Raw genomic sequence first — 22,767 nt, 5'->3', positions numbered from 1 at the left:
AATCTCTCTTTTTTTTTTTTGCTTTTTAGGGCCACACCCATGTCATATGGAGGTTCCCAGGCTAGGAGATACAGCTGCCAGCCACAGCTATAGCCACAGCAACACTAGATCCAAGCCATATATGCAACCTACACCAAAGCTCACAGAAATGCCAGATCCAGGCCAGAGATTGCACCTGCAACCTCATGGTTCCTAGTCGGATTCATTTCTGCTGTGCCACAATGGGAACTCCTAACCACGTAATCTCTGATGGCGATCCGTGGAGTCTTCATTGGAGAGGCTAGGGACTTATTGGTATCACTATCTTTTTTTTTTTCTTTCTGTTAACTTGGTAGTGGCACATGATTATTTGCAAATAATAGAGCTATTATTGTTATTATTACTCATACCTCCTCTACCCAGTTGATATGCTGCCATGCTTCTGCTCTGCCTGCCAGCCTGTATACCAAATCCTGCCCAGAATACCAAATCCTGCCCAGCCCACACAGCCAGACACCTGCTTATCTGGAACCAAGGATTCGACAAATATCCACTAGGCCTTCTATTGTCAAGCTGGAGGGTAATGGTAGGTGTTGCCCTGTGTAGTGGCCACTCATGTTTAGGAGCCTTTCATCTTCCCTCCACTGGGGGAAGAGTTAAATACCACCACAAGGAAGGAGCCAGTACACTGCTGGCTAAAGGACCAATAAATCATGCTGTGGACGTGGGGAAACAACGAGATCTTCCCTGGAAAGGTTTCCTGGTCCAAGGTACCATTAGTAGTGCCGCTATGTGCAATCATAATAAAAATAAAACTAATAGGAAAACCACATAGAGGCAATTCCACTGCCCACTGGATTTTTAATTTTCTTGAGGATGCCGGAGGCAATCTTGAGCCCATTATGTCTAAATGAGGCATATTATAAAAGGCTTGCAAAGTCCAAACTGCTTTTACAGCCATTAATTAGCCAGATTTCTAAATAGGCCCATAAGATTAAGCTTGGGCACGGTCTCTGGTGTCTAGAATGGAGTTGTAGTATGCAGAGATGTCGTATCATTGGTTCCTGCCCTTCTCTCTTCTCTCAGCTCTAGTCGGATATTGCCTTTTTGGGAGGTGGGAAGGTTGGGTACTGTATAACCATGCACCTAATGAGAGTGCTCTGTACCTCCTGCAAGGCTGTGGACTGCTTGAGTACAGGGGCTGACATCGTATTAGTTGCCACATCCACAGCATCTTGTGGGTAGTACATATATCAGCCCACATTCTTAGTGGCAAGAGACACAAATCTAGTTCCAGCTTCCTTCAACTAAAAGAGAAAAGGTTAGAAGGATATGGAGTGTATGGAATGAATGATGGGATGGAGGACCAAGCTTGAAAGGGAATAAGCATCAAGAATTATAGCAAATTGGAGTGTCTGTTGTCCTTCAGTGGGTTAAGAACCTGACATAGTGTCTGTGAGGATGCAGGTTCCATCCCCGGCCTTGATCAGTGGGTTAAGGATCTGGCGTTGCCACATCTAGCAGTGAAGGTTGCATGTGTGGCTCGGATCTGGTGGTGTTGTGACTGTGGTGTAGGCCAGCATCTGCAGCTCTGATTTGACCTCTAGGCTGGAAACTTCCAAATATCGCCAGTGTGGCCCTAAAAAGAAAAAAAAAAAAAAGGGAATTATAGCAAATGTCCAGCCATGGAAACCTCAACCATCTCTACATCCTTTGGTCACTAGCTCAAGATTCCAAGCCCCAGGAGTTCCCGTTGTGGCGCAGTGGTTAACAAATCCGACTAGGAACCATGAGGTTTCAGGTTCGACCCCTGGCCTTGCTCAGTGGTTTGAGGATCTGGCATTGCTGTGAGCTGTGGTGTGGGTTGCAGATGCGGCTCGGATCCCACATTGCTGTGGCTCTGGCGTAGGCCAGTGGCTATGGCTCCGATTAGACCCCTAGCCTGGGAATCTCCATATGCCACAAGAGTGGCCCTAGAAAAGGCAAAAAGACAAAAAAAAAACAAAAACAAAAACAAAAAACAAGCCCCTGGAGAAAGATGACTAGAGGAAACCATGTCATTCTCCTCTATCCTTTGAGTTTCATAGTGGGAAGGGACATTCATCCCAGAACCGTTCTCAGTAGCAGAGTTTCCAAGATGGAAATCAATGTACCAACAGGAACAGGAGTTGTAGACTGGATGGTGGCAGTAAATGGTAGGAGTTGAACTGAATTTGCTATTTTTTCCTCCTCTGGGTAGAGTCAGGTGAATCCCAAAGAAAGGAGAAATAAGAAAATGTGGTTTATTTTTCCCCACACAGGCCTACGAAGTACCAAGAATCATGCTAAATGTTGCCCAAACATCTTCACAACCTGTGAGGTAGAAACTATTAATGTGCCCATTTTACAGATGAGGAAAATGAAACTCACAAATGTGAAGTCACTTGCCCAAGGAGACATAGGAGCAGCACAGATTCAAACCCAGGTATGTCAGAGTCCAAAATCTACCACTCCATGTACTTTCTCCTTCCACTTGCGGTTCAGGGCAGGGCACTGCTTAAAAATAAAGGTGGGGGGCAGGGTGCCTGGGATGACAAACTTGATTGAGACTTGACTGATGAATGAACCTATCGAAACATAATAATGTGCTGTTGGGAGGGAACGATGAGGCTGGGAAGCAGAGGAAGGAGCGAGAGGCATTTTGTGGCCAAGTTAATTCCATGCTCTTCAAGGAAAGACGACGCCAGCTGGCAGGTGCATATGGTAGGTATCATTCTGTCACCTGCTTTTTTTTTTTTTTTTTTTAATAGAAAGGGCAAAAATCTGTTTGAAAATTCCTTGCAAGGCAGTATGACTTTTGGATCCAGCTGCCCATGCACCTGTATGACCCTGGGCAGGTCATTGAACATCTTAGCACCTGAGTGGCTCTGTGAGCGTGATTACAGAATCTCCTCAAGGACTGTTCTAAGGATTAAATGCTTCAATGTGTGTCAGGCACTTAGGAGACTTTCTGGAATATCCCAACCCCTGGACAGGTATGCGTGGATATTATTATTGGATTCTGCTTATGGCATGATCCCTTTGCTGCTGCATAGAATTCCACAGTGTGACTATTCCCCTGTAGAAAGATATTAGATCATTGTCCGCCTTTTGGCTATTACAAGCACCTCCGTGTTGAAAATCCTGTGTACTCCTCCTTGTGCACATTGCATCCATCTGCATTTCTCTCCAGGAGAGTTGCCAGTAAGAGAAATGTCTGGATCCTAGAGCATGTGCGTTTTTTAGTTGTAACAAGTACTGCCAAACAGCCCTCCTAAGGTGCTGAACCAAGACCCACGCCATCCGTACAGTCTGATGATCTAGTTCTTACCTGGGGGAATCTGCCTTTTTGGAGAAACCTGATCTCCCTCTCGCTCATAAAGCCACGTCTATTTTCAGAGCTCAGCTGACATCTCTGGGCTGCGTTCCTCTTCATCAGTCCAGCTTTGTGTCCTCAAGCAGTCCCTTGCTATTGTTTTCCTTCCTGACTCTTATTTAACACGGCCAAGTGCTTTTGGAATCCTGGGTAATGATGGCAGACAATGCGCAGAATGGAATGCAGAATTGGAGGTGCTGAATGTAGCTTTTGTGAGGCGTCTTTGGCGTGATTTCAGCCTGAAATGGAGCACGTTGCACTCAGCCTAAATTGCCTCAATCACACCTGGCTGACGTGCTGGGTGTACAGCGATGATGGACCGAGTTTCTCAGGAAGAGTATAGGCTGCTTTCTCTCGCTTTAGAGATAGGACACCAGGTCACCCTGGGCTTCAAACAGTACTTTCTTTTCTGATCTTGTGAGTTTTAGCCAAGGGGTCTTTTCTAGTAACCTCAGAGGGGGTGACTCCTCAGCATAGAGAAAAAAGAACATTTGGTCATTTAGGGTCTAAATTGACCATCATAAAACCCACTTTATATATTATGTTTTGAGCTGCAATATTTACCAAACAGAAATCGAAAGATTCTTTAAAAATCTACCTAAGGGGAGTTCCCGTCGTGGAGCAGTGGTTAACGAATCCGACTAGGAACCATGAGGTTTCGGGTTTGGTCCCTGCCCTTGCTCAGTGGGTTGAGGATCCGGCGTTGCCATGAGCTGTGATGTAGGTTGCAGACGCGGCTCGGATCCTGCGTTGCTGTGGCTCTGGCGTAGGCTGGCAGCTACAGCTCCGATTCGACCCCAAGCCTGGGAACCTCCATATGGTGCGGGAGCGGCCCAAGAAATGGCAAAAAGACAACAACAACAACAACAACAACAAAATCTACCTAAGTACTTGAGCAGCTCCCTGGAGGCAAAGGTGGATTTGAAGCTGATAGTTTCTCATTTCTTCTGCAGTTTGCAGTCCCCACCCTCCACTCCTCATCAGGATTATTGCATTTGTTTGGTCAGTGATCTGCAAGGGTCTCTATGCTACTCTCTTTGCATTCTCTGTCTGAAGACCAAAAAAGGTTTTGAAATAATTGTCTGAAATGGTGCTTTGCCTTCAAATGCTAATGAGGTGGTGAAGCGGAGGATTGGACATTAAATGGTTACATTAAAATGGAAATATGTAATCGATTTTTCAAGGAGGGCCTCCTGTTTGCTTTTAAAATGTACTTCATGGGACTAAAACAAAGTAGGAAAAAAAAAAAAAATCACCATCTTTAAGTAATCTTGGCTGAGGCAGCAACTTGTGAGTTAAACAGTCCAAACCAAGTATAGAGATAATTGTTTCCAATAATGCATCAGTACACCATTGTCTTTGTTATAATAAGAAAGGGGAATTTATTTCCTAGCCAGCATGGGATTATTCTCATTTTAGGTACTTTTTCCTAATGATGGTGATTCTTTAGTACAATGAAAACTTTCTCTTCAGAGGACAAATAAAAAAGAAGCTCACCTTTCCAGTGAATGAAGTTGAAGTTCCATTTGTTGATTCATTTGACAATTGCTAGACGGTCTGGAAAAAAGTGGGTTAAAACTAGTGTTTTGGAGTCTGAGAGATTGGCTTGGAATCCAAGTTCTGCCATTTACTGGCTGTACAACTTATGGTCCCTTTGAGCTGTTTCCACATCTGAAAAATGCTCCCTAGGCTGAAAGAAGGGCAGGATTACCAGAAAATGTGAAGAAGAAAACTGCCTTTACCTAATAATATTCCAAGTATCTTCCTGTTATGGAGATACCATGACATGAGCATATTAACTCATATTTATTGAGGTCTTATTATGTGCCAGGCACTGTTTAAGAACTTTGTTTGCATTAACAATGTAATTCTTCTAATAACTCTATTAGTTAGGTCCTATTCTTAAGCAGGTACTAATATTAAGCCAGTTTTAAAGGTATTGGTTAATTTATTCAACATGTAATTATTGAATGTGTTTGCATTTCTTAGCAAAATAGGATTAGTTACTTTATCTGTTAAAATATTTATTGGGTATCTACTATGTACTAGGCAGTGTGCTTAAATTCTAGAGTTATGTCGGTGAGCAAAATTAACCACAGGCTTTGCTTTATTGGAAATCAGAGTCAGGGTGGTGAGGCAGAGCATAATCACATAAACTCAAAAACAAGTAAATTGTTACAAAGTGGAAAAAAAAGGGGGGAGGTGGGGGGAAGCAGGGAACTAACTTCTTTGAGAGCATCTAACAGAGAAGTTTCCGCTGGGATTGAAGAGGTGACCTGTGCTGACCTCTAAGGAAGTCCTAGAATTAAGTGAGGGGGAGAGGATGACAGTGGGAGTGTCCCCCAAAAGCAGAGGGAGCAGCCCTTGCAAAGAAAGGTCCTTTAGTAGGAGAAACATGGCATGTGAGAGAACCACCCTGCATCCCCTTAACTCATTTCCATCTCTGTCTCTCCACTCCTGGAAAGTTAAAAGGATCAAGATATTTCCCTTGCACTTGGCCAAGTTTTTAATTGATAGGACTACTGAGCTTTGTAGGAAAGAGGAAAGCTATGCTTCTAGCAGGTGGGGTCACGACCCTCCCTATTGTTAGAAAATTGTTCTTTGGGGACCTTGTCAATCTTTCCATATCCCTAGAAGCGATGGGATGAGACTCAAGTCAAAACAGAGAGGAAATGACCACTGTGGGTAAAACTCACAGAACCAATATGGCAGCCTAATGACCACAAGCCACATGGAAAGCCTTTAGGGGAGTTGTTTTCTCAACCTTTGTAGAACAGCTGCAGGACATGGCACTACGTGTAACTGTCTGACAGATGCCCTGGGATCTATTACACTGTATCAGCCTTGGGCAGGAGGATCTCACAATTGCTATTCCTCTCAGGGGTGGTGAATGTGTGTGCACAAGCTAATGAACTCAAGTCTGCTGAGTATTTTAAACCTCCTGAAACAAAATGGAATAGAAGGGTGAGATTTTGTAATTGTGATTGTTATTGATACTCTGCTGCTCCACAGAGCCAGAGCACATTCTTGTTAAAATGCCCTGTGCACTGCCAATAAGACCAGAACAGGTGTTAGGATATTACCGGCCACAAAGGCGTTTCCCAGCCCCGTGTGTGTGCACGTGTGCACACATGGGTATTTAAGGGTAACATTCCGAATAGAAGCAAGGGAGAATTTATGTGATTTGTAAAAGATCTCAGAAATTGTCTCTGGAGCCTGATTGATGGGGAAGTCTTTTTCCAATTAAGGAATAAACATGAAATTATTTTCCCCTGGAACTACTATGAAGCCAGTCTCTGCTGCTCCTCCCCCACCCCCATCCCACCTTCTTGCTACCTGATAAGTCAGCTGGATTCTATAACTTTTCAGTTTCATTGGGCTGTTAAAATAGCCCAGTCTCAGGCCATTTTTCAACTTCTGTCTTCTATTCATTCCAAGTTCCCCCTCCTGTTTCCCAGGATTGGCTGGACTTAAGGGATGGATCTGGCCTCTCACTCCCCTGCTCCCTGCACTTCCCTGCTCCTTCTTTCATGCTGTATTAAGGTGGGAAAGAAAGAGAAGGAAAGAGGGTGTTCCTTTTTTGTTTCAGTTTTGTTTACTGGATTTTATTTTTTGGAGCAGTTTTAGGTTCATAGCAAAACTAAGTGGAGAGCACAGAGGTCCCTATTACCCCATGTCCCCACAGATGCACAGCCTCCTCCACCATCAACATCCCCCACCAGAGTGGGACATTGATTCCAATCAATGAACCTAATTGACGTAGCATTATCACCCAAAGTGCATAGTTGACATTCAGGTTCACTCTGTGTTGTACATTCTGTGGGTTTGGACAAATGTGTAATGGCATGTGTCCACCATTTGTAGTATCATAAGAGAATAGTTTCACTGCCCTAAAAGTCCTCTGTGCTCACCTTTTCATCTCTCCTCACCCCAGCCCCTGGCAACCATTGATCTTTTTTTTTTGTGTGTGTGTGTTTTTGTCTTTTGTTGTTGTTGTTGTTGTTGCCATTGATCTTTTTATCATCTTTACCCTCTCCTTAGTTTTGCTCTTTCTAGAATATGATATAGTTGGAATCGTAGGGTATTTAGTCTTTTTAAATTGGCTTCCTTCACTTAGGAAGATGTATTTAAGGTTCTTTCATGTCTTCCCATGGTTTGATAGCTCATTTCTTTTGAATGCTGAATAACACTCCACTGTGTGGATGTACCACCAGTGATTTATCCATTTATCAATAGAAGCACAGCTTGGTTGATCTCAGGTGAGGCAGTGATGAATAAAGTTGCTGTAAGCATCTGTGAGCAGGTTTTTGTGTGGCCAGAAGCATTTAATTCATTTTGAGAAATACCCAGGAGCATGTTGGCTGGACTGTATGATAAGAGTATGTTTAGTTTTATAAGAATCTGGCTCATCCTATTCCAAAGTGGCGGTCCCATTTCGCATTACCACCAGTCACGTGGGAGAGTTCCTGTTGCTCCACATTCTCACCAGCATTTGGTGTTGTCAGTATTTTGCACTTTTTGCCATTTGAATAGGTGTGTGGTGGTCCTCATTGCTGGGACATTTCTTTGGGACAAGAAGTGTGCTTGGTGGGCTGACTGTGATGTATCCATATGAGAGAAGCTTGATGCTAGGGACCCAGGTTGTCCTCTTTCTGCTGCTCATTTCCACTGGTCTGGCTTACTATCCATGGATTATGTGCAGGGGAGTAGAAGCCCCAACAGACTTTCCTGGTAATAGATTCCATCTTTATGCCATGTTTTTGCTTTTGTTCCTCCTGAGGCTCAAGGGCTTCAAAATCCAGACTTACATTTATGTTGTTTTTTTTGGCTGAGGATTTCTATATCACACAGAAACTATAAAAATCAGACCACCATGCCATGGTACATAGCTGCTTGGGGTTCCAACTTCTTACAGGAGAACCCCACCCCCCACCCCGCATAGAGCAGATGCAAAGGCATCCCTTTGGTCCACCTGACTTTTTCTTAAGCTGCAAACATTTCCAAGTGTGCTGCTGACAGCTTTTTGCAGCAAGTGCTTGCTTCTCTTCTCTGCTGAGAGCCTGTCTTGCTGAGGTCTGGTGGAACCTGCCAGAGCAGAGAATTAACATGCTCAGAGCAACCTTCAACCACTGGGGGATGGGAGTTGGTGGATTAACGTCCATCCCCCATCCTCCATGGGATGGATCTGAGATGTGCCCACCAAAATCTCCCTGAGAGCCCCTGGCAGGACTGAGCCTTGGTTTTCAGTGATAAGCAGTAACTTCCTTATTATGCAGATTCTATTGGCTTTTCTCCTTTTTCTCATTTACTTCCCTTACTTCCTTTATCCTTTCTGGGATCACCTCCACAATAAACTCTCTGAATCCAAATCCTTGTTTCAGGATTTGCTCTGGAGGAACCCAGACTAATAAACCACCAAGAGCCCAGGCAGATGCTGCACTCATCTTCAGGTTTCCTGGGATGCTGGGGAAGTTTTCTAGTCTCCTTGAGAGACCTGATTTCATGCAGGAATCTCATATCTAATTCCCCTCCTTGCAGAGGCCCACGGCCATGTCTCCTGTCCTGGTGACATTCAAATCCTAGTCCCCAGCCCCATGTTCCGTGTTAGACACCCCGCCTCCCCCAGGGTTGCCCTGGTCTCACCTGGAGCTCACTCTTACAGTGTTTTGTACTCTTTTCACTTTTTCCCCCTTGGGATATTCATTTAGTTATTTTTGAATCTACATCTGCATTGATTTTTTTCTTTCCTAATAACATGTTTGTGTCGTAGAGGTAGTCGCTCCCATTTGATCTGCCATGTTGCCAGAAGTCTTAATCCTTCAACCAACAGTATGGTTGGACAGTCCTTCTTACTGGGTTTGCAGCAGTGCAAAAGCGGAAGTCCCTTGGGGTTGCCGTGGATGTGTTTGGGGGAAACAAATAATAAATAGGTAAATATGGAACGTCTAAGTCAGGTGATGATAGGTGTTATGTAGAAAAATAAAACAGAGCGAGGGAGATGGAAGAATAGGAAGAGGGGCTGGGATTACCATGTGGCAGATGGCATCCAAGGGAGTCCTCATTCCTAAAGTGAGATTCAAGCAGGGACCTGAAAGGAATGGGAGAAGGAATGTTGTGGCTACCTAGAGGAAGAGCATTGCAGGTGGAAGGAATGGCTGGTGCAAAGGTTTGTAAGGCAAGAGTATGCTTGGCATGTTCCAGAGTAAGCAGGGGTGGGGGTGGTGCATGGAGGAGATGAGGACAGAAGGCAGCTGAGGCCAGACCCTATGGGGCTGTGTGTGTCCTGATCAGGACTTTGATTTATTTCCATGAGTGAGATTGGGGCTGTGAGCAGATAGGTGACATAATCTGACTTCTTTCTTCAAAGGATTCCTCTGGCTGTTATGTTAGAAGCAGAAGTTATGGAAGCAAGTGTAGATCAGGGAGGCCAGCTGGGAGCCCCTGGTCATAACCCGGATGAGGGATGATAATGGCTTAGACCTGGTAGAAACACTGAAGTGATTGGATGTGGCTCGACCCCAGACATACTTGAAAAGGTGTACGGCTGATGGATAAGATGTGGGACATGATGAAATGGGAGGCTTTAAGGATAACTCCAAGGTTTTTAGCTTGAGCAGTTAAGTGGATGGGAGTTTCTGTTTGCTGAGATGGGAAAGACTGTGGGAGAAACAGTTTGAGAAGGGGAATTGGGAGTTGGGTTTCAAATGTGTTAGGTCCAACATGTTTATAGGCATCTAAGTGAAGGTGGTGAGTAGGCGAGTAGTGATCAAAGGACTGTAGGACTCAGGGGAGAGGCCATGTTGCTCAGAGACTAGAGAGAGGGATTGGTACCTGGACAGGCGGATTGTTCCAGAGTGACGAGTGAGTGCAGCAGGCTGTGGAAGCACAAAGGAGGGGCACAGACTTGTGGTGCTGGGAAATGCTGTTGGAGTCAGTGATCTCTTTGAGCTGTGACCTGAAGATCAAATAGAGCAAATGAAGTGAAAATAGAGGGAGGACCAAGTGTAGGCAAACAGAGCAGCCCATGCCAGACCCTGAGGGAAGGGAGAGCGTGTTGCCATTTTGGAACTCAAGTAGGTTGACTCATTCAAAGAAGATACTGGTCAGAGGAAGGACAGAGAAAAAACGAGGGAGCCATCGGGTCATACATGGCGCTGGGGGCCATGTGCAGGAGTTTGGATTATTTCACAAGTGCACAGAGGGTATCACTGAAAAATTTTAAGCAGAGCACCGATGTGTCTGCATTGAACAGATGCTTCTCCTCTGGAGAGACCTTCCCCCAGAAGTATTTGGGGCCAAATCCTATGAGTTCATCTCCCTTGGGCCACCCTGAGCGTGCCTTCTTGTCTATCCCCATCAGCTCCATTCCCATTCTCATTAGGCATGTCACATCTAAGTAGGTCAGGCCAGGCAGAGAAGGTCCCTAGGGACTTTATCTTCTGATGGTCAGACTTAGACTCAGGAGGGAGTAATTTGCATGGACAGCCTGGCATCTTGTGCTCAGCTGAGAGCACCAGGGGGAAAGCAGCCTGAGATGCCTCCCAGGGCAACCTAAACCAGAGAAGCAGGTAAGATTGCTAAAATCTGAGGCTTCAATTGGGTGCTGATGGTGGTTTTTTTACCCTGGATATCGCTTTTTCTCTAAGTCACCCATTCATGCTAAATATTGCAGCATGTGGGCATTTAAAATGCATGTGACTGTCCTTTGGGAAAAGATCCTTAGATGATTTTCCTGTGGCTTTTGCAAGTAGGATAAATCTGGATGTGGCAGATTGAGAGCAGTTGACTCAGCCTGTTAAGACCTGAGTTCTTATCCTTAATCATCTGTCATTTACTCTGTGTCTTGTCTGTCAGTTGTCATAGTTAAATTTCTCATCTTTTAAATTAATGGGTTAAATTTGACAGCTTAGATGAAATGGACAAATTCCTTGAAGTATACCACATGCCAAAATTAACAGAAGAAGAAGTAGAAAATCTAAAAAGCCCTGTATCTATTTAAGAAATTGAATTCACAATTAAGCCTCTCTTTGACTTCCCTGCCCCACAACTACAGGCTTATTTTATCAAATATTTAAGCATAAAATTATGCCAAGATTACATAAACCCTTTCAGAAAGAAAATAATTGTTTCTAAGTCATCTCATTAGGCCAGCATAACTCTGGTAAGAATAGCTGATATTAAAAAAAGAGAAAATAATGGACCAATATCTTTCATTAATGTAAACACAAAATTCCTTAACAAGATGTTATCAAACAGAATTTAGCAATATATGAAAAGGTGGAGTTAAGATCAGAACCATGAATATGTTGTATCATACTCTCCCATATCAACTCCCACTCCCAGCTGACATCACTAATTGATCACTCTTTTTTTTTTCTGGCTGAATCACTCTCAGCCTATCACTCCAGGCAGCCACTTTCAATAAATTAAAATTGGCATATGAGAAGAAATCTGACGTCATTGAACTAAATGAATCCTAACAATGCAAGGCTGAAATGCTATAATTCTATTTTCCTACTGAAATTGTGAGGTCATTTTATGACCAGCATTTCCTTCAGTGTGGGATGAGTTACTCCAGGCCAGACATGGAAGAGCAAGAGTCCTTCATTGTGAGCCATTCACACAAAGGAAGAAGCCCTAAAATACTAAATGCCTGTAAAGACCATTTGTCCTCATTTACTGCTGTATCATCAGCCCCCAAGGACAAATTCTGGTACACAGTATCATCCAAGACTGTTGAATGAATGAATGAATGAGTGAGTGAATTCTGAGGGGAGCAGATACATGGTTCTTTTTATGGTTGTCATGATGACTGCCACTGAGTTAAGGATAACCAGCCACAAACAGTGAAGCAAGGGAATGGGATCAAAGCAACAGGCTGCAGTGTGAGGGTTGAACATCTATAGTATAACTTCAGCCTCCTCTTTTCTCTGAGTTGCAGACAAATATACTCAGTTGTTTTATTGATACTTTTACCTGGCCACCTCAAAGATTTCTTAAGCTATTATAAATTAGTGTCTGTTGGCTCCCCTTACCCCAAACCTGGTCCTTCTCCAGTATTTCTTATCTTAGTGAACCTCACCATCATCCATCTGGCTATACAGTCCAGAAATGGAGAAGGCCATCTGAAAACCTCTCCCCTCTTGATGTCTCACACCCCAATTATCTCTCAAATACATGTGCTCTTCTCTGTCCTCCACACCCCCACCCTGGTCCGAGCTCACTCCACCTCTCACCTGGAAGTATGAGAGTGATCACTTCACACTCAATGATCTGTTCAAAATAATCGGTAGATTATTCACTCCTTGCTTAAAATGTGGTGGCTTTTCAATGCCTAGAAGAGAAAAACCAAACTCTCTAAAATGGTCTACAAAGCCCTGGCTGATCTGTCCCCTGTTGTCCTTTGAAGCTCCCTCATACACTGTTCTCCCCTTATTTGCTGTGTGTTCATTCCGCTAACCTTTTAGCTCCCCCAACACACAGCAGGCTTCTAACCACTTCTCTGCCTCAAATCTTTCCTCCTTCTTTTTCTCTTGTTGACTCCTATATAGGGTTAAGAGTTCTTGTAGCTTCGATGGGAAAGACTTCCCTAACTATCCCCCTCCACCCCTTTCCCAACAAGGCACAGGATAGCAAAGGACTATCCAGCTCCCCCCCAAATCAATAGTGCCAAGGTTGAGAAGCCCTTTTCTAAGTCACTAAGATTTGGGGATTTATTGTTACCACAGCTTAACAGGTCTTTTCCTCACCGATACAATGAATGATTGAAATCTATTACACGTCTTGCTTCTCCACTTGGCAGAATCTCTGTATTTTCCTTAAAGCTAGAGCCTTCAAGAAGGCCATAGAGGAATTACAAATGCTTGAACTAAGTGACACTAAGTAACTCCAGCACATTTTCTATGTGCACATAGGGAAGTGGAGGGAACTGTAAAGTCCAAATGTAGAGTTAGTGCCATGTGACTGCTTAGAGGTTGTCGTAGGTGGTCATGGTCCATTGGCCAAAGCAAGCCCTTTGCCTGTTTGTGTAAATAAAGTTTTGTTGGCAATCAGCCATGCCCTTTTGTTTATGTATCATCCACAGCTGCTTTTGTACTACAAGGACAGAAGTAAGTAGTTGCAACAGAGAGTATGGCCTACAAAGCCTAAAATATTTACTGTCTGGCCCTTTACAGAGCAAGTTTGCTCATTCCTTTCAAGAACATAGGTTTGAGGACATTTCTCTTTTGGCAAAGCAGGTCACAGATCCAGGGTTGCTACAGCTCTGGCGCTGGTCATAACTGGGCCATAGGTTTGATCCCTGACCTGGGAACTTCCACATGCCACATATTCAACCAAAAAAAACAAACAAACAAACAAAAAAAACCCAAAACAAAAAAACAAACAAAAAACCCAGGGGTTTGAGTCCCAGCTCTAACACTTACTAGCTGTGTGACCTTGAGAAAGTCATACTACATTTCTGAGCTTTAATTTTCTCATCAATCAAATGGAGAGAGTAACATGACTTGCCTCCTATGGTTTTTTTAAAGTATTTGAATGAGTTCAAATTCTTTGCACCTTGCCCAGCACATACAATATGCTTAATAGATCACAGCTATTATGAAGTTAGTACTATAAATAATGAATAATAATAATAAAACCACCTTTCATACCTTGAGCAGAAGTAGATCCTTTCCTAGGGTCTGACAGTAAGTTTTCTTCCTTCATCACAGATGCTCTGGCAGCCCATAAGGAAATGTGTTTATCTTGAAAGCACCTGGCAGAGACGGTGTGGATGGGGCTGAGCTAGTGGAAAGACCCCATTTCTCAAACCCAGCTTTCTATACGGAATTATTCAAAGGGAAACCTTATCAGGCAGCCTTCCGGCTTGGTGTCATCCATCTTCTAAAGGTAATTCAATAGCCCTTGGTAGCTGATGATTTATGAGGTGGGCAGCCGCGGAGAGGTTGCTCTTTGTATTACAGCCTGTTTTTATCAATGACCAGCAACCTGCTGGCTGTGGCCAGAAGCAACAGGCTCTTTGTTTAATCCCGTTAACCCAGGACTTGTCTGCAGCCAGCTCCAGGCCAGCCAGGGCCACTGGCCACGTGGGCAGATGAAGAAGTTGGATCATTTTGAGTTGAGAGTGCCAGTTTGAAAAGTAGGACTTCTGTGTCTTAACACAAGTAGAGCTCTGTTTCCTACACAAAGATGCTTTAAACCCCACCCCCACAAATCACATCTGGCCAGTGACAGTCCTGGGAGGGAGAGATTGTTATCCTTGCTTCACAGAGGAGATGCTATGGAGGTGGGAGGTGGTTCCTCACCTCTGCCTGGGTGAGGAATGCCAAGGCAAGTGCTCTTGTCTTAGCAGGGTGCACGCATCCTTTGGTCTGTCTTTGATGTACTGGTCTTGGCTTTTGTCTCACTGCTGCCTAATTCCAAACATGCGAGGATAATTTCATGAGCATAATCCCAGTTCCAGGACCAGGCTTGGCATGTAGTAAGTGCTCAATAAATATGTCTAAAGAAGAAATGGTACCCGGGCCTTCACGTATGTTATATCCTTTTCCTGAAACATTCCTCCCATCCTTTTGCTTAGTGAACCCCTACTTGCCCTCAAAGGTCATAGGTTAGATATCATCTTGTGTCAGTGGGTGTCTAATCAGGGAAATAGAAATCATAGGCATTAATTTAACTGAAAATTTAATAGGGGGTTGGTTAAGCCCTTATTGGAAGATGGGAAAGATAAAAAGGGAACATTGAGGTCACAGAGAAAGTAACTGCAGTGGACTAGTTATTCGTTGCTGTGTAGCAAATTACTCCCTAACTCAGTAGCTTAAAACAACCATTCATTATCTCTTACTTTCTGTGGGTCAGGAACCAGGGCATGGCTTCTCTGGATCTTCTCCATCAGGGTCTCTCATAGCAACGGTAAAGGTGGCAGCTGAGGCTGGGGTCTCACCTGAAGGCTCAACCGGGATCTGCTTCTAAGCTCACTCAAGTGGCTGTGGTCAGGAGTGTTCCTCCTGGGCTCTTGGGCTGAAGCCATCAGTTTATCACCATGTATTCGCTGGAGGCCTCCCTCAGTTCTTCGCCACATGAGCCTCTCCATGGCACAGCTCACAACCTGGCAGCTGACTAAGTGTGTGAGTGAGATAATATATCCTTGACAGAGGCTATAGCTTTGTTATTTATTTCTTTTTTCTCTCTTTTTTTTGCTTTTTAGGGCCACACCCACAACATATGGAGGTTCCTAGGCTAGGGATTGAATCAGAGCTACAACTGCCGGCCTATGCCGCAGCCACAGCAACACCAGATCCAAGCTGCATCTGAGACCTACACCACAGCTCACAGCAATGCTGGATCCTTAACCCACTGACTGAGCTAAGCCAGGGATCGAACCTGCAACCTCATGGTTCCTAGTTGGATTTGTTTCCACTGTGCCACGACAGGAACTCCAGTTGTTATTTAGTTTATGAAGTGAGATCCCATTATCCCTGCTGTATTCTAGTAGAACCTGGTCAGCACAGTAGAAGCAATGCTGAGTAGTTATGTTTTGAGCCACATGCGAAGCACTGGGAACTCTGTCTAGTCAATCATGATGGAACACGTAATGTGAGAAAAAAGAATGTATACATGTATGTGTAACTGGGTCACCATGCTGTGCAGTAGAAAAAAAAATATATAAAGAAATTTAAAAAAAGCTAGTCAGCACATCCATCCTGCACTAGGACACAAATATCAAGGGGTGGGGATCACCGGGATGCAGGGGTGGGGGGGCTCTCACAGGCAGAAAGAAGCTAATTCCTAAAGGGAATAGACTGGGTTTTAGACTCAAGATGTTTGGAGGAGGGTCCCCACAGGGCTGAGACAGCTTCTGAGGGGGTGGCCCTGGCCAGCTGTCACTGGAGACTCTGATGGGGCACAGTGAAGCTGTGTCCAGGAGTGTGAGAAAAAACACCTGGACATGGGAGCTAACTGCTGTTTCTGGAACCAAATGGCCCTGCCCATGGTCTGGGGAGAACCACTGACACTGACAGTAGCAGGAAGCAGACTGGAAAGATCAGTCCCCTCTGCCCTTGCTAAGGGTTGAATTGTATTCCCCCTGCCCAAATTCATGTGATAGTGTCCTAGCCCCCAGTACCTCAGAACAGGACCTTATTTGGGAACAGGATCCCTACTGATGGAATTAAGACAAGGTCATGCTGTAGTAGGTCATACTAATCCAAACTACCTGGTGTCCTTATAAAAAGGGGGAATTTAGACCCATGTGCAGTCCATGAGACATCAAGGCTGAGATGGGGCTGGTGCTTCTGCCAGCCAGGGACCACCGCCAATGGATGGCAAAGCACCAGCAGCTAGGGAAGAGGCATGAGCCAGATTCCTTCAGACGGAACTCACCCTGCTGACACCTGGATCTTGGACTTTCAGCCTCTAGAATGTGAGAGAATTCTCTGTTTTCTAAGCCACCCAGTGTGTCGCACTTCACTATGGCAGGCCTAGGAAGCGGGGACAGCTACCTCCAGCCTTGCCGTCTCCTCTGTCTGACATTTTATAGGACCTGCCAGGGATGCAGCTCAGTTTCCACGGAGACCACGGGAGGTGGGTGTGAAGCTGGGCAATGAAAGCATGATGGTCTCTTACCTTCTTCTGTGTCCCCTTGGTTCTCCATTCTGCCTTCAGTCACAGCGCTTACCGTCCTCTTTTCCTAACTGGTTATTTGTAAACTTCACAGTTAGGAATTTTACAAGGGCAGGTGCTCTGTACCTGTTTGTCCACTGTGTCACCTGTGCCAATACACATAGCTATCATCTTATACATATAATATTGCTTAATCCTCATAATAGCCCTGCAGTGCAGATATTTTTATCCCCATTTTCTTAGGAGAAACCTGGATATTCACGAGATCAAAGGTTGTGTAGCTGGCAAGCATCAGAGCCAGGGTTGAATCTCCTTTCTGTTATCTTCCTCTACTTTCTCCTCAAGTTTTTGGAGCCGTTGTGTATTAAAGATTTACAATATGCTGGGAACTGCATTAGATGCTATCTGCATATCTTTCTCTATCTCCATATTTGTATTAGCTACATTATCATCTAAACCTCATTTCATAGAGTAAGCCGTGCTAATGGAGAGCTGGAAACCAAACTGAATATTCCAGTTAAATCCAAGGCCTCCATGCAGCCAGACAGCTGAAAAATCAACCAGTGTCCCTCCACTAAGAGGGGATTAATAGATTGTTGATCCATCTAATGGTTTGTTTAATTGATGGCTTCTGCCATTATTAGAGGAGAGTTTGGAGGGGTTTTTATGATTATAAGACCCACATCAATTAGCCTTGGAAACAAGAATGTAAATATGACATGTTATTCTGTTGCCAAGCAAAATAAGCACCTATACTTGTAGCCAAAGCTTTAAGAATTTATTCAGCAAATATTTGAGCACGTATTACGTGTTTGGCACTGTTCTCCCAGCTGTGTCGGATATAAAAGTATAAGCTGCATTCCTGTCCCCAGGGATCTTGCAGTGTAGTTAAGGAGAGGCGATATGCACACATGAGATGTTAATTAACAAAACAAGGCCATCTAGGGTAAATAGCAAATTAATGGAATGGACAATAGGAAAATGGTGCCTATGGGAATTCAGAGGCAGGAGTGATGATGATGATAGTAATAAAGAAATTTGCTATTATTTTACTGAGCATACTGAGGCTTAGAAGAATTGAATGACTTGCAACATATTGCACAGCCAGAGAGTGATGGAGTGAGAATTTGATCCTGGGTTATCTCACCCAGGAAAGAGCTTTTAATTACCTACCATGGCTATAGACTGAGAGTGGATTGGATTCTATATGTCCATAGAAATCAGTGACTCTGTTTGAGGCTGGGGAAGCTCATATAAGTCTTAAAGTTGATGATGTTTAAAACTGGGTTTTGAAGCATGAGTAGGAGTTCAGTGGTTAGAGAAAGAAGACATTCCAGGCAGAAGGAACAGCCTATGCAAAGCATGAAGGTTTGTTTCTTATTTGTTTCCCTCTGCTTCTAACTATGCACACATACCCCCCTCTTTTTTTAGAGATGGCCAGTGTAAGTCATCCTCACTCTCTTATGCCCCTCCCTTTAGGAAAGGGTTTAGAATTTCAGAATATTTCCCCTTTGACTTTGCTTGCACTGAGGCATGATCCTTTGGGAGAGAAAAGCCTCTGATCCTACAGCAGTCTCAGGTTTTGTCAGTTATTTTCAGCACCTGGAAAAGAAGGTGGCAGGACACCCTCTCTCCCCACAACACACATAACTATTAAAAATGCTAGGAACATTTTGTTGAGCGAACAATTCTTGGGAGAGCTAAAGTGCTTATTGCCAATCTAAAAAAGCCATTCTGAGAGAAAACTAAAATAGATGGAAATCAACTGAATTTTCTGCCCTAGGAGATCTTGAGCAAGGAAACCCATGTGATTGACCAGTGGTTTTCCGAGGGGGATGGGCATGTAAAGTGAGAAGATTGTAGGAGGAAGAAAGAGTAGTTTAGGGGAACATGTAAGGTGGAGGAAATGAGCATTTTGCAGAAGGAGAAGGGCGGCCCCATGGATCTGGGTTCCTTCTGAGAGGCCACAGGAAACTCAGGGGTGCCACACATGATAATCTGTTAGAGCTTCAGTTTTTTCATCTGTGAAATGGGAGTAATGACACTTAACCTTTGGGATCCTAGAAGAAAAGTTATGTGAAGGACTTCCCATGCTGTCTGACACATAGTAGGAGCTCAGAAATGTAAGTTATTAGTAATAATAAGATTGTGTTAGAGCTTAAGGAGCAGAGTTGATATCTTTGGTTGTCTTCCCTGGGATTCTCTTGCATGTGATATTTTGAGCCCTCAGAAGAAGGGAGTGGGGGAGGCAGGAAAGCTCAGGAGAAGGAATTAAACAAGGGCATGGTCTCAGTGGGATACTAGCTACAGCCTGACCCCACAGGGAGCTCTGGAATATGAACTGTGCTGAAGCAAGAGGGTGAGCCTTTTCAGACTCCAGGTCATCTAGTCACTGGATACAGGCATGCCTGGTGGGGGGATGTGACTAAAGGGGGCGCTCTGGGTGAAGTGGTGCCCCAAGGGTAGATGTGAGCCTCATAGCCATTGCTCACAACATCTGGAGGATGGATGCCTTGGGCTAGTAAAGGCTGTTGGGATTGGGTCCACCAGTGAAGTCTGTTTCAGTTGTCAAGGTGAAGGATGCAGAGGGGAATCTGAACAAACTGGATGTGTCAAGCCTGTTCTTATGTAGCATAAGGATGAACCTCTTGACAGGAGAGGAGGACCTATACTGATGTTATCCAAAATATTGCCAACTGATGCCTCATAGAGATGTTGGTGGCTTCCAGAATCCCAACTTGCCACCACAGCCTATCTTTTTTTTTTTTTGTCTTTTTGCTATTTCTTTGGCCGCTCCTGCGGCATATGGAGGTTCCCAGGCTAGGGGTCTAATCAGAGCTGTGGCCACCAGCCTACGCCAGAGCCACAGCAACACAGGATCTGAGCCGCGTCTGCAATCTACACCACAGCTCACGGCAACGCCGGATCGTTAACCCACTGAGCAAGGGCAGGGATCGAACCCGCAACCTCATGGTTCCTAGTCGGATTCGTTAACCACTGCGCCATGACGGGAACTCCACCACAGCCTATCTTATTATGCCATTATTCAAAGATGGAAACACTTGCTCTGATTGAGACTCAAGTGATCAGATGATGGTGTCTTCGGGCAGAAATTAGGTCTTATAATTTTTTCTTTGTATCCCCCATGACGCCAAGTGTATACACTTGTATAAGTTGGTTGTCAGAAAGTGTAGTTGAATGAAGGGCATCTCCCGCAAACATTCTCAAGGATCCTATGCTTCTGACTTTTGGAGGTGATGAAAGAAAATGCCTTTAGTTATGCATATTCAGAGCTTCTTGCTCTAGTATTGAGGATCTCCCACCCTCTTGATCAGACCTCCAGGATTATTTCCAGTGCCCCTCTCACCCACCTTCACAAGCCTCACTCGGTTATCCACTGGTTTCCAATCTTTTCTCATTTTCTCATACATTTTCTCATACATTTTCTCATCATCTAGGCAGTTGTCCAGGCTAAAATCCTAGGAGTAATTTTTATTCCTCTTTCTCTGACCTCCATAATCCTCAAATCCACCAGCAAATCTGGTTTATTCTACTTTTAACATATGTCCCACTCTGGACATTTTGCATTCTTCCCTTTGCTGTCATCCCAGTCTGTCTGTTCCTCATCTTTCAACCAGGTTACAACATCTTCCTCACTGGTCTCCCTGCTCCAGATCTTGCCTACCATGGCAAGTTGTGTCCAGTATAGTTCCTGGCACACAATGGGCTCTCAATAAATACTGGATGAATGAATGTTTAAGAAATGGCATGAGGTTCCTTTTTTGACATGAAAAAAAATTAATGGATGACCAAACTAACGGTTGATATTTTGGTATACTTTACTCGAGAAACCATTTGGTGACCAAGTGCATCTATGAATTCAATAATGCTTTGGTTAAATAGATCTACAGACATTTGAAAAGTAGTTGTACTAGGGATGAGGCATTGGCAAATTGGTACAAAAATTGGCAGATACCTTGCAATACCTCTACAGCCCTCTAGGAGGCGGTGCCTCATAGCCTGGAATCCACAACTCTGGTAAACTAGGTCTTTGCTATTCTGGCAGCATGGCAGCATGACTCATTGTGGGATTCTGTTCCCACCCTTGTGCCTTTGTTTTGGCTGTGTCCCCCACTTTGAATGCCCTTTCAAATCTACCTCAAACTCTAGTATACAAAGCCCATCCATCTTTAAAGTCTCAGCCCAAATGTCAGCTCTTTTGAAGATTTCACCCAAAGATTTCTCACCCTGCAGGCTGATCTCCCACAGAGCTTTATCTATACGGCTTTTATATATAGCTGTAAGTGCCTATTTAGAAATTTCATGAAGCAATAACATTTGTAAAGGGGGGGGGTGTCTGATATAGATTTGGCAACTTTGACTTTGCCAAAAAGACCTTGAAACACTCAAATCATATCACCACAATCATTTCATAAAAGAAATTTATTGAAATACAAATAGAGAAAAGGGAAGGAAGGGCATTATTTTAAAATAATCATTTAGTAATGAAATAAATTTAATTCTATGAAAAATCCATACAAGGATGGTTCTTATTTTTCTCTCCTTCTTGAGACCTAGTAAGGCATTCATCATAGATAAGCCTTGGTCTAGAAAGGGACATTTGGAAACTTCTAATTCTCTGTCTCTACCTCATTACCATTTCTCGTGGGTGGGGACTGTCTACTTCAGCATCATGTCCCTGACAAAGCCTGGCTCATGGTGATTGGTCTAAGGTTCTTTGATTGGACATCATGAAGGGAAGAGACCCTGCTCTTTCTTTGGGATATTTGTTGTTCCTGATTATTTGGCCTCTGCAACACTGATGGTTAAAGTAAGCCCTTGCAGTAGAATTACCCTTTTCTGGAAGGTAAGGGCAATATAGAGCCCCTTGGATTTTTGCCTACTAATTCAGCACCAGAGGTACTCTTTTAGCCTTTAAGGAAGACATTGTCCAGCCAGTGTAGGAATAAGAGGTTGCCACATACTTGATTTTTAATATCATAGTAGGTACTCAATTTGAACTGGACAAATCTCTATGGATCTTAAAGGCTATGAGGTTGACTTTTTGTTTGGATGCTGGGAGTTTCTCTGATGAACATGAGCCCTGCTATGCTTGGCTTTATATCCCCAAGTACAGGTGCTCCTTTAAGCAGTGGTGAGACATCACGGAGACCAAAGGCAGCTGGATTCTGGGTCCCTTCCAGTCACATAACAGAGGAAGGCCTTGTGGCTTACTCTGGGCTGCTTTGGGTCACTATTCTTTTTAGAGCCCTTGGGAGAACTGGGCCAAAGACAGACAGCATCTTCCTGGGTCAAGGCACAAACCACAGACACCTCAGGAATTCAGGCGACAGAGCTGCCCCAAGGAGGCTGAATGCTTAGTGCCCAAACTCTCTGTCTGTGGAATAATGAATTCTCGTTTGATCATCTGCTGTGTAAATCACTGACGATGGGGAGTTAATCATGCATAGGAAATGAATCTTTTCTCCGATTTAATGAGCACAGTGCTCAGAGCAGCATCTGTTTACCCCTCCGCTCTCAAATCTCTGGCAGTTTGAACAATTAATTGTACCCAATAAGCTCTCTTTGTTTCAAAGCATTAAGAGAAAAAACCCCAGTTCTCCCCAAAACACACATACTGCTGGGTGGTAAGAATAAAGGCTTCCACTTAGCTCCTTTGCCCACTAAGAATCAGATGGTATATACAAGTGTGTGTGAGAGAAAGTGAGAGGTAAGGGGATGGGAGAGGAAGGAGGTGGGGGAAAGGGAAG

The 22,767-nt window shown here is 44.1% G+C and overlaps 1 long non-coding RNA gene across 1 annotated transcript in view; it reads left to right on the top strand.

Annotated features, from left to right (window-relative positions):
* Window positions 1-22,767, top strand: part of LOC110256682 — an 81,084-nt gene that overhangs the window by 24,371 nt on the left and 33,946 nt on the right. The window contains exons 2-3 of the long non-coding RNA XR_002338551.1: window positions 2,280-2,443; window positions 14,086-14,263. This is a non-coding gene — a long non-coding RNA (uncharacterized LOC110256682). The remainder of the gene's footprint in view (window positions 1-2,279; window positions 2,444-14,085; window positions 14,264-22,767) is intronic.

The sequence above is a fragment of the Sus scrofa genome, chromosome 14 (genome assembly GCF_000003025.6).
Source record: "Sus scrofa isolate TJ Tabasco breed Duroc chromosome 14, Sscrofa11.1, whole genome shotgun sequence".
Lineage (NCBI taxonomy): Eukaryota > Metazoa > Chordata > Mammalia > Artiodactyla > Suidae > Sus > Sus scrofa.
The sequence above is the reverse complement of the archived record's forward strand: the minus strand, read 5'-3'. Positions and strand labels throughout refer to the sequence as shown.